This window comes from Danio aesculapii, chromosome 18 (assembly GCF_903798145.1).
Source record: "Danio aesculapii chromosome 18, fDanAes4.1, whole genome shotgun sequence".
In the NCBI taxonomy this organism is placed as follows: Eukaryota; Metazoa; Chordata; class Actinopteri; order Cypriniformes; family Danionidae; genus Danio; species Danio aesculapii.
This window is the reverse complement of record NC_079452.1, coordinates 56,053,820-56,068,973: the sequence shown is the minus strand read 5'-3', so window position 1 is coordinate 56,068,973 and position 15,154 is coordinate 56,053,820. Positions and strand designations below refer to the sequence as shown.

Below are 15,154 nucleotides of genomic sequence, written 5' to 3'. Positions count from 1 at the left end.
ATTCAATTTGTGTGCATATTAGACTCAATGTATGAACTCGGAACTAGCTCACAGTTGGTATAACTTTTAGTTGCATCAGTTTCGTTTTGTACGACAGAAATGCGGTGTTAAGAAGCCTTTACAAATAATTAACCATGTTGAATTAAAGCGCGGTTAATAGTGAAATCGGTTAATTGTTGCATCCCTACACTCGACTAATGTTATGAAGTGAGTTTGGAGGAAAAACATGTTATTGGATGTGGCAATTTCATGTGCTGCGCTTATTACACAAAGCCATAGTGCACTTAGAAGTGAAGCAAACAGCTGTCATCATCACAGAATGATGATCTCGATCCCCTCATTATCGTCTGAATAAATAGATTTGGATTTTCAACATGATTTTGCGTAGCTTGTCAGGGTACTATGGCTGTGTAGTAAATTGTACTCCATTTGGTGGCACATGCTGGAGGTTTACTATTGCAGAGACACACATTGTGATATCGATGCTCAAACGATATTGTTCAGCTCTAGCCTAGTGCATAAAAATACAGTTTATCACTCATTAAGACGGTGAGCACAAACTAATGTTTTAAACTATCATGCACATTTGCCTGTAAAGCCGGCTCTGTAATCCGCTGCGAATGTCCAGCACGTGCGCTCAGCTGGGGCAGTGTTTACTACACAGAGCCACTGACTTTGCTAGACATATTTAAGGGGGGCTTTAGTCTTCATCTATAGCCTAACTCTTGAATAAATCCCCTGCGTTCCCGCCATTCATCTATACATCCCCCCCCCCATGTAGAACTCGCATTGTGGCCCAATCCCCTCACCCCCCACCCCATCTATAACTTAGCCCCCTAACATGTCAGTCCTAGAATCGCAGGAATCAGAGCCATAGTTCTCTGCCATATAATCATTCTGCAATATGACCGCTGTTTGTGTAGCTTCTTGTTGAACTACGATACGGCCCTTTGTAGTAAATGTTGCTAATGTTAAACCTGAAAGCAAGTGTAAGTACCACATAATGATATTTTGACTCCAAACTCACTTGGCTTCAGTAGAGTGTTTGAATTTAGTCCTACTGTGAAATGATACATCTTCTTACACAGAACAAAACACACACACAGCATTCTACTAAGCAGTGACAAAGACGTAGCATCATTACATACTTTATTATCAGGAAAGTTATAAAAAGAAGAATTCGGATAAACCAAATGTTGTCATGTGTTTATTTATCCCATTGACTCAAATGAAAGCAGTTTAATCTTGTTTATTCTACAAACACTGTAAGGATTTCCAATAGACTGGTGTTTCCTGGGTTAATTAGGAGCATATTTGGCTGTTCTGTATGACTCAGGAGAGAGAGCGCCCTCTGGCCTTTGGAGGAGATTTACTACTGATCGCATCACCATACCTACCTCATATAATGTGCAAGACGATCGCAGCTTCCATTTATTGTTTAGTCCTAGTATACTATATTTGGCACAATAGTCTACATCAGGGGACATCAGAATTCAGTTCCAACCCTAATCAATCACACCGATTTGTTTTCGTATCGAACCACTTAATATTACCTGAAGCAGAACTCGACGTGTTTATTACTAACCTTTCTATGCACAGGATTTGATTGTAGTTGCAGATCAACGATAATGAGAAACAGCCTACTGTAACGTCTGCGATTTTATTTATTTATTTTTTATTTATTTATTTATTTTTTAAAAATAAATAGATGAAAGTTTTAAAAAATTAAAATTAAAAATTAAAATTGATTATTAAAGTAACAGCGCCTTTGAGTAATTTGACTGGGCTGGACATGGTTTCAGTTTCATCTTATAAATACGGTGTGTTCTTAACAAAATGAGAAAATAAATTGAAGAATATTTTGACATTTCATATCTGCATATGATGTCATCAGAGGCGTGAGCATTCTCCCTGGCTTACGTTCTCAGGTAGGTTATTAGTGTGACATCACTACCTGCTTCCTTGACATCTTTTAACTGGGCCAGAAGTATCCCTAAAGCTGCTGAAGTTTCTTATTCTCTCTCTCTCTCTCTCTCTCTCTGTCTCTCTCGCTCTGTCTCTCTCTCTCTCTCTCTCTGTCTCTCTCGCTCTGTCTCTCTCTCTCTCTCGTTCACTCTGCTCTCTCCTTCTGCCTATTTGGCCAGAGTAAATATAGCCTGTTTGGTTTTTTGCTGGAGGATAAACACAGATGTCGAATCAGACTGTTTGCCACTGCATACTCACCCCGACGGTTTCTCTTATAGATTTAGAAAAAGACAGAAAAATAACTTTCAAGAAAGTGCTTAATGCAGCCATTAGGTCTGATTGTGTCATTATTGACCAGTCTGGTTGGCATCTGCCAAGTTCCTGTTAATAGAGTTACTTTAAAGTGTGTAATTGCTGTAATACAAGCCAGCTAGTTAAATATTGCATTAGTAATCACACATTAACTATGAAGCTATTTGCGTTGTTTGCAGAAAACTGGTCTTTCCACTGGTTTTGCTCACTATTCAGAGCTGAAAGGGACAGCAGCGTAATGTGATATGCTACAGGACAAGATATGATTTTATGTGTATGATTACACAGCTACTCACTGAGCAACAAATGGTTGTCAGCTTGGTGATTATTGACATGTTTGTCTTGAGAAGGCTTCAGTCAGGAGAATATAGGTTTATAGGCAGACCTCAGTGGTGTTTTTACACCTGTTTTACTTCAGCCTTTCCACCTGCTCCTCTCCAGAACCAGAGAGACCTGATTGACGAGAGCGATCCCACAGAGTCGAGGGACTTTGAGCGCAGCACAAAACATGTCTTTGATATGGCTTCCCCCCCATCCTCACTATTTAGAAAGAAACAAGTCCCATTCATAACAGAATAACAGACAGCTGAAACCTAAAACTGCCATCAAGTGAAATTCAGGGTAAAGTTAAAAAGGGAAAAAATATGCAGATACAAATTGAAGGAACTTTTTCATAATGGTAGATTTTATGACATGTATAATATATTTAGGAATAAATAAATTTTCATTGTGGCTGTTAATATGATCATCTATGCTATTGTTTTTTTATTTTATATTGTAAAATGATTTCGAAAGAAGTATCTTATGCATTTTGAACAAAACTATGCTAATGTTATATGTAGTATTGGTGATTGTAGTCTATTCCTGTGATGGTTAAGCTGAATATTCAGCATCAGTCCTCTGGGTTGAGTTGAGTAGACACTAGTTCTCAAAAGCTACGTTTCCATCTAGGCATGGGCCAGTATAAGATTCTGACGGTATGATAACCTTGGATAAAAATATCACGGTTTCACTGTATCACGGTGTTGTGCTCACCGCTCTAAAATATATTCTTTTTAAATGCCTGGGTAAAAAAACTAAAACTTTTTTCCCTTTTGAACACAGTATATTTTATTTTGAGAAACATTTAAGATATTTAGGAGCAGTAAACATGTCAGGCTAAATAATTCAAATGAATTATTGATTTCTGCTGTCTTCATTTATTGCAAAAACTGATTTAAAATGACATCTTTGGATGTCTTTTCTGTAGAGATATAGTTATCCTAAAAAACAAACAAAAAAGTAAATAAAAAATCCTACACAAACCTAAGGAATGGTATTGCAGAAAATTTTGACTGTTTTAAAACCTTGACTTTTCCAAACCGCGGTATACCTTGAAAACGGTTATCGTCCCATGCCTATTTCCATCCACCTATTTTTATGTGCATTTTGGATATGCGCATAAAAATTGGTTGATGGAAATGCCAAGATGCGCTCAATTTTGAAAATGCACATAAAAAACGTATGCACAGAACTGAGTATGATAACCTTTTTGTCCAATAAGAAAGATGCGCACAAAACTACGATGGAAACACTTTTAAAATTCAAATTCCAGTACATGCATTAAAGTCATGTGATTTTGTTATAAGAGATCATGTGATGATAAAAATGAGTGTGAATGGATAAACCAGCAGACTGAACCCATTTTAAAACATCTGAAATGTTGTTTTGGTCATTCTAAAAGGCCATTTTGGTATTAGTGTTATTACATTATTGATGACCTCCAGAACTGTCAAGAGCATCTACGCCCTGCGTCTCATAGCTTCAAACACCACCAATCGTATATTGCGTGTCAGTATCGTCTTCTGAGGCACAAGTCATGTATTAAATAAAGAAAAGAATCACGCAGCTTCTCAACACAGCAAATTCCGTTTTTACTTTTGATGTTTGGCGCCAGTTAATCAGGAAGTGACGATTTTGTTCTCTTTGACTCATTGGATGGAAACGCTGCTTTATTCGCACGTCTTTAATGTGAAATTTCAGTTTTGCACATAAAGTTAATTCACATTCACTGTATGGATGGAAACATAGCTATAGACATGCCAATATTCAATAATGTTATATTATGATAATGAACGACATACAGTTCACGAAATTGCTATCATGGGCACTTAAAAATACTTTGAATAATTTTTAATTATTTAATCTTTTAGTGCATCATTCAGATCATTGTCTTGTTATTGGTTGTTCATCACAGAATTATATAATGAAGACTTAATATGTCTTTTATTTTCAAACTCAAATCTTTCCTATGTCATTGAAATCTCGATGTTTATTTATAGCCTTTTGTTCATTAACTCTGTACAGTAAGGTTCCATTTGTCAACATCAGTTAATTTAACTAAAATCAATGTAATGACATTGTCAAAAGCAATTAATCTTTAGTCTTTAGACAATTAATCTTAAGTGATGTTAATTTCTTTTTTTTAATTTGTCAATAACAAAAACTTGTTGAATTTCAAAAAACATTTAACTCTGACCTTTTTCTCACTGTTGATTTTAATGCATTAGTTAACCTTTACTAATGAGACTTTGTGTTGATATTAATATTTAGTTTTAAAGATCATCGTCTGGCAATAAATAACGACAGTATTGTTTTAATTTATCAGCTATCATTCTATTCAGCCATCATTTCAGTATTGCTGTAATTAAGTACTGCATGACATTGAAAAAATATTTTGTTATTCTGCAATATGTATTGCAACGTGAATACCAGTTCAACAGATGACTTGAATATCTGTTTTTGGAAAGAATTGATCATTTTAGATTCATTGGGATGATTTTGTAGTGGGAGTGCATCTACACAAAATCTAATAAACAATCTACACTGTAAAAAAAAAAGTTGACTCACCTCAAAATTGTAAGGCAACTTGCTGTTGAGCTTTTTTTGAGTTGACTCAACTTTCAACCCAAATACTGCACTTGACTGTATTTAAGTTGAGTAAACTTAAACAAATTCCTGAAGCTGGTTGACTTAAAATTTTAAGTTAAGTCAAGTTTTTTTAACAGTGTACAAGCATAGATGAATACATTAAAGAAATAGATACTATTTTCCGTGTTTAACAGTATTTAGGCACAGTAATTAAATAATAAAAACTAGAATAATTCAATAAAATGAATCATTATTAAAGTTACAAAAGATGCAATTTCTTAGGCCGGAATGCTTTTAAAATCATCATGCAGTTACAGACCTCAAAAACAGATGCAAATGATAAATTATAAGCCTGAACATTGCATATTCTGCGATGTGACAATTCGAAATGGTGACATTTGGATATCGATGTTGAATCAATATATTGTCCAGACCTACTGTAATACCAAATACAGTAGAAAAGAAAAACAAACTTGACTCGCCTTCCAATAATATTTGCATAAATCCTGCACTCCTAATAAAATGCTTGTTTACATTAATGCTCGTAACATTAAAGAAACTATTTAAATGTCTTCTGATGTCTTAAACATCTAGCCTGGAACCATTTGTGTCTGTGGGAGTATTTGGGAGATCTGAGAGGGAAATTGACTCTACCAATAAGTGTCTCAAAGGGGAAAAGGCTCTTTGTTTTATAGAGGATCTCCGTTAAATTAATGACACCAGATGTTCCAGACCCACACAGTTGTGGAAGTAGGCCATTCATTGTCCCGGGAGATCTCCTTGTTCACAACTTTCTGTTCTTAAGGAATTTCCTATTGATCTGGCCGAGCAGTTTATTCCGCTCCGTCTGGAGAGACAGAGAGGAAGAGAGACATTCAGAGGAAACTGTCAGAGCGAGCAGGGGATCCTCGAGAGCATGTCAGCGGATACGCGGGAGGAAGTGTGGATGAATTGGCGCTGACTGTCTCCAATGTCTCCGGTACCGTTCCAAAACTTCCGGCCATTTCCACTCTTAAACCAGACACAATCTGTAGTGCAGAAATGCCACTTACAACGAGAAGTGAGATACAGACTTTATTGACCCCCATCAAGTGGGCAGCTTCGTTGCGTCTTTCTCCATCTGTCTCTTATTGAGGGAAGTGTGGTAGCGTCGTGCGTCACGCTGGTTCTTTTTGGCGTAGCGTTGGAGAGGAGGGAAAGAGACAGGAAATGAGTGCAGGGAGATGACAGGCCCATGAATCACCCCCACTTTGAAGAGATGGGTCACATCAAACACACAGTGTGTTAAAATACCTCTTGTTGCCTAAGCGAACTTCAGAGGAAAAGCATTCACTCCTCTTGTCCTCTGACTCACACATGTATGTCAAGAATTCTGTCCGCTTTAAGAATTCAGTGCATTTTAGGAAATGAAACTAGAGATGTGTGCCACGACTAATTCTATTATCAGTTAACTGAGATTTTTGGAATCAATTGGTCTGGCAAACACCAACTGTTCTCAGCCTGTTCTCAGCTAAAAGATCCGGCCGCATTTTTCCCACAGATTTGGGAAATGGATGCGGAACAATGACCTAACACTGCTATGTGCTGTTTACTTAACTATAGCCAGCCTATGAACAATTACTGCAGGTCCTTGTGTATCTGCAGGCAGAGATGCCCCTCAGAACACACCAAAATGTATCAAATATTTTAAAGATTTGCATTGTCACTGCTTTACTGCTGTGACTTACTGAAAATCGTTCTCGCTCATCAATTCAGTTAACGCTGGATCCGCTCCTTGGCTACCAATGAGAGGAACATCTGTAGCTCTCCTACTGACCACCATGCTGCAATTTCTGCAGTTTTTTTCTCTTTTGGTATAAAGATGCTTTGGTCGTATGAACCAACAATATAACATTGGCTGCTGACTATTTAAATAAAGAAGGTTTGATGTCTTGTTGCAAATCTAATGATGCTGGTAGGGATGTTTCACTTTGATTAATCAGTAATCGGCAGTGTGAATGTGTCATGTTTTTTTTTAATGGTTCAACTTGCTTGGAAACTTACTCAAGGTGGTATAATTTATTTAAAAAGTTTGTATTCGTGCTAAATGCTTTTGTTTTTCATAACAAATGTTATAGAAACCATAATGCTGGCCTGCTCTTTCATTATGCTAGTTGTTTACGATAATACGCAAGAGCTAAGTAGCTAATTTAATTTAAGATGTCGCTGTTGCCGTTTTTGCAGTTGGTAATGGTTTTGTTGCTGAACATAAATGAATGATATCTTTGGTATCTCCACTAATACTTCTGCTACTCTCAACTCAAGCTACTGTCAAAAGTGCAATTCAAAGAAACAAAATTGCAATTAACTTTACATGCGTAGCACTACAAAATTAGGTGTTGGGTCCACCATCTGTGGACTTAAGGCTGGTTTATACTTCTGCGTTGAGCAATCGCCATGACCCACGGCGTATGCCTTGTGCATTGCTGTGCATTTATACTTCTCCGTGCTGTTTGTGTTGCTCTGCAATAACACTTCCGAAATGCTAGCTGGCAGTAGGTTTTTATGTTTCTGTGTGTTGAGTTTCTTCGCTGGTGTGTTGTTTTTCCGAACACTACCTTAATGTACAACTCGCTCATTCAGAGGCGGGAACCAGCAGACATGCAACAACTTTAATCATAAGGTAAACATAAAACAAAACTTTTCACCTGGAGCTCTTTCACGAGACTTCACACTAAACACCCACTCTATCAAGTTCGCCCGCCCACACTCATCAGCGATACAAAGCCTACCAATCACAGAGCTTGCGCTATGCATCGTTGCGAAGCGTAGTTACATTTTTTTGAGAGGTGCGTGTCAGCCACGTTGAGGCTTACGCAACTGTGCAAAGGCTGCACTGGAGCAAATGAGTGCGCTTGATGCAGATGTTTAAATCAGCCTTTAGAGTGTACTCACACTAGGCACAGTTGCATTGAACTTTGCCAGGGCGCAGTTGTCCCCCCTCTGTACAGTTAGGAAGAGAAGTGCTCTCGCTCAATACAGTGGAAATTGCTTTAGTTATATTGTTTTGTATTATTATAAGTCGTTTGTGATGCGGTGACATGCAGTCAAATCTTTTGCTGAACAAATTCACCACTTTTGACACTCAAACTTTCATAAAATCATCGTGCTGCACATATTAGGAGGTTTGTAGAAGGTGGCAGCTGATGTGCAGCAGGGAGGTTTGCATCTTTAATAAACTATGACAGTTTGCATTGATTGTAAAGTAGGAATGATTAATAAATCCTTTAAAACAGTCCCATTAAAGTGACAATGCATCTTCAGTTCAATTTTCAATTCACCTTTATTTGTATAGCACTTTTACAATGTAGATTGTGTCAAAGCAGCTGCACATAAAAGGTCATAGTAAATTGGAACAGTGTAGTTCAGTTTTTAGTGTTGAAGTTCAGTTCAGTTTAGCTCAGTTCAGTGTGGTTTAATAATAATAATAATCTTCAGTTTCGCACTCAGGTGCGCTTTTCACTCACACTACAAGTGTACCACACCAAAGCACTACCAAACCGCGCTCCAAACCACCTCTGTCAAACTACCCTGTCTCCGGTGCCACTGCCCTAAAATATTAGTCCGGAGACCTGGCTTGCTGTGTTACATGGTATGTGTGATGTCATTGAGAAGGCAAATTTAACATTGGACTTCTATAAATAAACAAACAATGGCTACCCTCAAATTTCAAGGCAGAAATATAAAATATTTTACTACCTTTGCTAATTCCACTAAGGGACACCAAAATGATAAACACGTCTTCTAGTCGGGACAGTTGTCCCCTACGACACATTATGCAATACAAAGTCATTGATTTTTATATTCTGATAACCATTTTCACCATGGCACTCATGAAAGTAATCATTCCATATAGATTGTGCAGTAATCAAATGTGTAATTTAGTTTTGCACATCTCTGTAGTAAAAAACTCAGTAGTTGCATTTAATTTTTACAAATGATTACAAAGAAAGGAGTCTTTGTTTTATTTCCAAATTGACATGAATCCGCTGAACGGCCTTTATGTCTTCCTGTTTGTTGTGTGTATGTTACCTTACAAGTGTCCAGGATTTTATTTCAAAATAGAGTGAGATGTTTTTGAGCTTCTTTAAATGCTTGTGTTCTCAATACTTCCACCTCAGAAAGCTCTTGGTTGCCTCCTTCGAGAGCCCTGATGTGGTCAGAGCTCGAGGGCCGCACTTTTTCCGCTCTGTGTAGTCTGCACACGCCCACACGCATATGCCTACACTCGTTTAAGTAGCCTACACATTCCTGCATTCAATCCATCTTCGGTCTGCAGTACCTTCCTTTTTTCAGTAAGAAAAAATAACGATCAGTTTTATAGTGTAGCTGCATCAGTGATGTTTTATTGGATTACTGTTCACTAATGTCTTTAAATCATGGTCTGAAATTTTAATGATCTCTTGATTGTTTTGTCCTGTATCATTATCCTCTGATTTAGTGTTTGGGCTCACATCCAGAGATGATGATGACCCACACAAGGTTCAGTGTTGAAGGATTTGTTCTCTGTTGGCAACATTTTCACAGGCTTGATCACATGTATGATTCATGACTACCTATCTATAGCATTTATAGTGTCAGAACTGTTCATTAAATATTACATTTTCATCATAATCCCTCTAATCAGTAGCGTATGTCTTAAGATCACAAAGACTTTATTTATTTCACACAAAAATACAGTAAACATTAGTACTGTAGTACTTATACAGTAATAAGTAGTAATACCTTTATTTATGAAGTTTATTAGTTAGAGACCGAGCACTGGTGGTGCATAGGCCCTGTTGGATTTGCTCTGTTTCTTCTTCTACATCTCCTTCTTCTTCTTTGTCTTCATCTTCTTCGTCTTCTCTAGAATGAGTCGCATTTTTGAGAGTCTAAACATGCTCAAAAACTTTGCACACATGCCAGAAGTACCAAAAATTTAAGAGTGATATAGATTTCTGAAGTGGGTGTGGCAAAATAGCTCGACAGCGCCACCTATGCACTTTTGATGGTCTGGCCCCCAGTTACATTTGATGCACACATACGAAAATTGGCACACACATCAAACATTCCAAAACCTACAAAGAAGTCTCATACGCTGCTCAAGCGCAGATCTTCTTTTGCGCTTTTAAATAAATCCTGCTAAAGAGCGATTTAGTGCGTTTATGTAACAAGTATGTCTCCAACATTTATTTGATTTGCAAGAAATATTTATGAATGCCTCCAATAGACCTACAGAGCGGTATTAATGCGTCCTGAAGTAAAGTGAAATGGCTTGCGTTGTGTTTGCTGGCCTCACGCATCACGCACCTGTCAGTCAGTCAGCACGTAACCTTAAAAGGTAAACAAATGACGCACTGCACTACTATTGTTACAGAAAAGTTCGCGCTATTATAATTCACTTACCTTTTAATGCACTTTGGTGCGATTATCACCCGCTATTAAAAAAACACGACTGAATGTGTCGAATGAGAAGCTGTAATGTAGCTGTGGCTGGATCAATTTTGGTGTGGCGCCCCGCCATGGAAGAATGAATGTAGCGGAAACCATGATAGATATATATACCAGGCAGTGAGCCTTGCTGTGAGGTCCCTTTCATCGCTGCTTTATTTAAATATATCATATAAAATTACCTGCCTTTTTCTGTCAATTGAGCAGAAACAAAAGCTGCAACCTTTTTGTCATGTACCTAAGGGTTTAGGGCTCACTATGTTGGAAAAATCTGATATTGCTATATTTAAATTTTCTACTATAAATATTGCGATAGTTTGAATAGCTTTATTTGATGGTTTTCTGTGAGGTCTAACAGTATCGAATAATCATACTGCAAAAAATGCTTTTCTGTAGATATGTAGATATGTGGAAGTAAGAAACATTTTTTTTGTCATAAAGTGTGTAAATTCTGTGTAAATACTGCATTTAAATGCAATTATGTAGCTCCTGGTCAACTATAAGTCAGACTCAACATTGCATGTCCTGCAATATGACACGTGCACATTGCGATATTGATGTTGAAACGATATATCGTGCAGCCCTACAAGGCTTGGTGATTAATCAAATTGAAAATTCAAACATGATTCATCAAAAGCTTTGATCAATGTGGACATCTTATCAGGGAAACTCTGCTTTATGACTAGTAGTAAATATCCTCCGATGGCCAGAGGGCACTCTCATGTGGAAACTCCAAATACGCCATGAAGAAAAAAAACCTTAACATTATAAAGTGAGTTTGGATTAAAAACGTCATCATATGGGGTATTTTTCACATGCTTTCACGTGTAGCAGCATTTACCACACAACCATAATTTATTCAGAATCTATGCAAACAGCTGTCATTAAGGATAATAATGATAAATTGATACATTTTGGCCATATTGTCCAAATAGACCTACAACTGTATTAGTTTACATCCATTTCATTTGCAGAATTCACAGCTGTGTAATGTGGAACTAGACAAAAGTATGAGTTGGGCGTGTGAAGTGTTTTAAAAATATGCATTTTTTATTTGATTTTAGTCGTAATCTCAACTGAAACTTAAAGACAGAACTTAGTAGTAGCTTTCTTCAGTAAGTGGTTGAGGTCAACGTATCAAATGAAAGGCAAATGAAAAGCTTCTTGAAAGGGGTGGGTCATGTCATATACTAGAAAACATTTGATTGGTCAGAAGATTTGCTGAGAAACTGAAGTATGGCTTTGTCGAGTATTCTTATTAATGGAACTGTGGTTGGCCTCAACATTGTGCGCTTAGTTTTTTCAAAGGTTGTAATGTTCAATTTATGTATGCTAAGATGGATACTTTACCTGTGCAGAAACATGCACATCATCTATAATTGAACAATTGCAGATGTTTCTGATGTAAGCTGTGTTGGAGAGATTTACTCGTTCATAAGTTCTTTAGATTCAACTTTAGCTCAAAGCATTCCTGCCCACACTGACCATAGAAACTTCATTATGGCCTGTGGGTGAACATTTCTCATATATGACATGGATAACTGATACCGAGCACTGAACAAAGCTGCTTCCAAACCACTTCAAAGCTATAACATTGGCGTACTGAAGGGTACCTTGCCTTGTGTGACCCTTCTAAATGGTTGCTCATGAGCGAGAGGTTTCTGCAGTGCAGAGCTACCCTCCTTCTGTCAGCACCCTGGTTGTGGCTCAAACAAAGCTGCAGATTGTCTGCAGAAAGTGCAGGAGTGCCAGGCTTGGGGTAAATTCTGACGCTTGTGCCAAAAGCACCAAAGGCCTCTTTTACTTGCCACTGTTACAGTCTGGAATTTCTTAAGAGGAAGTCGTGTATGAGCATTCAAGTGTGCCCTTGTGATTTTGCATGCTTTAACTCTCCATAGCTGAAGTTTAACAACTGTAGAGTCATTGTTGTTTTTTTCTAATTGAGTTCAGCATGCAGTCATCCCCAGAATGCCATTTAGCAAGTCTTCGTCCCATGCCTTTATCTATTACAAAATCAGATTTGGTGAAAGGGCAAAGAGTTTCATGTTTTAGTACTGTTGCAGAGGTCAGTTGGAGGCAGATCATCTATAAGCAAGCACACAAAAAATGTTTGCAGAGTTCCACACAGATGGAGTGTGTGTGGTTTAAGTACATTCAAAATAGTTGTACTTTTGCTTTGGATTATCTGCACAAGGATACCAGGAAGGGAAGTGAGGAGAATAACCAAATCCCTGTTTGCATGAAATCAGCTGCACCTGCCCAGGCGTTCATTCACCCTTTAGGTAACTATTATAAGAGCATTGTTGTGCAATTTTTGTTTTTTACAAAAACAAAGCAGAGTTGAAATTGTTGTCCCTAATAACTAATTATTGTCTTTTCTTCAACATTAGGTGTGATACATGCATCTTGAAAGCTTATGGGTAGATCCTATTTTTTTAGTATTCTTACAATGTCTTATGCTGAGTTCAGACTGCATGATTTTAGCCCCGATTTTGACTCGCTGACAATTTTTGAGAAATCGCAGACAAATGGCTGAAATCACAGGCAAATCGGTGCTCGTTCTCATGAGTAAAGCTTGGTTTATACTTCAGCATCGAGTGATTGGCATCACCCTGCCTTGTGCGTTGCTGTGCATTTATACTTCTGCGCACTGTTTGTGTTGCTCTGCAATAACATGTCTGAAACACTAGCTGGCAGTAGGTATTTATGTTCTTCTGTGTCAAGTTTCTTCGCTGGTGTTTTGTCCGAATGCTACCTTAATGTACAAGTGGCTCAAACTTGCTCATTTTGAGGTGGGAACCAACGAACGTGCAACAACTTTAATTATAAGGTAAGCACAACTACACAACAAAACTTTCCATCTGGAGCTCCTTCACGGGACTCAACACTTGTAAACACTAGCTCTAAAGGCTTCGCGTGGCTCTCGGTCCCACCCACGCTCGTCAGCACTACCAAGCGACCAATCACAGAGCTTGTGCTACACATCGTTGCGACGTTACGTTTTTTTGAGAGGTGTGCATCCACTTCGGCAACGGCCGCAGCAAGGGTTATGTGGCCACGTGAAGGCTGCTCCGGAGCATACACATGTGTTTGACGCAGAAGTATAAATCAGCCTTAACGATCACACAGTGTGATCTATCAAAGATGCGATCTGAGAGAATCGCAGATGAGCCGCCGACACCTGTGAGATATTTGGCATGTTAAATATTTGGAGCTGTCGGCCATTCAAGTCATGCTGTGTGAAACGAGTTCTGACTGAAAATAACATTGACAATTACCTACAACCAATGAGAGAGCTGCATCCACTAGTGAGTGTCATCTGAGCAATACCATGAAATGTTCATTCACAGATTTAACATGAGAGATACAGCACAAACACTGATCTACAAAAGATAAGTGATTACAAGCTGCGCGGAGCGATTACGACTCACATTTAAACGCATATTTTGCAAACTACACAAAATGAGGCAACAATTTTAATTACACTTACATGTTTTGATCCGGAGGAAGAAGAAACTGTTCCATATGAACTGTAACAGTTACTGACAAAGTCCCATATGTAATAGTCTCTGCTGCTTTTTTCTTTAACAAACAGCCGGCGAAACCCGCAGTGTAGGTTATTGTATCAAAAATCAGAAAGGGATCAATCAAAGGGACAAACACAGCACACGGTTGGCTATACTGTGGTATTGTTTGAAAATTAACTTTAACCCTTTATTCCCCGCAGCCGAAACTCTATCTGTCAGTGATCACCATCTTCACGTCATGATCAGTCCCGTGATCCCCCGCAATCTGCTTGTGTCTGAAGGGAAAGTCGTGCTCACATTTTACCGGAACCGGTACTACATATTTGGTGATGTACTGTGTCGATGTCGATGCGCTCAGACCCAATGCGATTATATATTTAGTTAACGATTTCGTTAAAGAATCAATAGTTTTAAATACGATGTTTTCATTCACTTGGTGCTGTGTTACACACTGCTTGGTAGCCATTTTTCTATTATCTCTACAATGTAAACACAATGTTTAACGCTATGTAAATTATACTCAACAGCCAATTTTACAGAAATTGTTATTATTGTTTTGGTGTATGTTATTGCTAATTCTTTCTTTGTCACATTTGGCAAAGTGGTCACATATGGTTCCCACAAAAGTTCAAACATGTCATTACAAAAAATCTGCATTGAAAATGAATGTATTTCAGCAGCTTCCACCTTGCAAGGGAATGACTTTCCAAAATGAATGGTAGCTTTAGACTGTATGCTGAGCTGGATTTGGTCCTCTGAGATTTGATTCCACTGTAGGCTCTGCAGGATTAAAAACCAGTGTCCTGTTGCTCAGCTCTTGTTACTATTACGCTGAGCGCATGAAAAATTATTCGACTTGTATTTATCTCTAAAATATTTAAGTCGGTGTGAGCAGATTTTAAATGCTGGTGGTGTTTGTGTATTTAAAATTTTTTTTAACCCACTTATTTTACCCACCATGAGTTTGT

The 15,154-nt window shown here is 38.0% G+C and overlaps 1 protein-coding gene across 2 annotated transcripts in view; it reads left to right on the top strand.

Moving 5' to 3' along the window:
- Positions 1-15,154, top strand: part of sipa1l3 (signal-induced proliferation-associated 1 like 3) — a 173,462-nt gene that overhangs the window by 6,126 nt on the left and 152,182 nt on the right. The window lies entirely within an intron of this gene.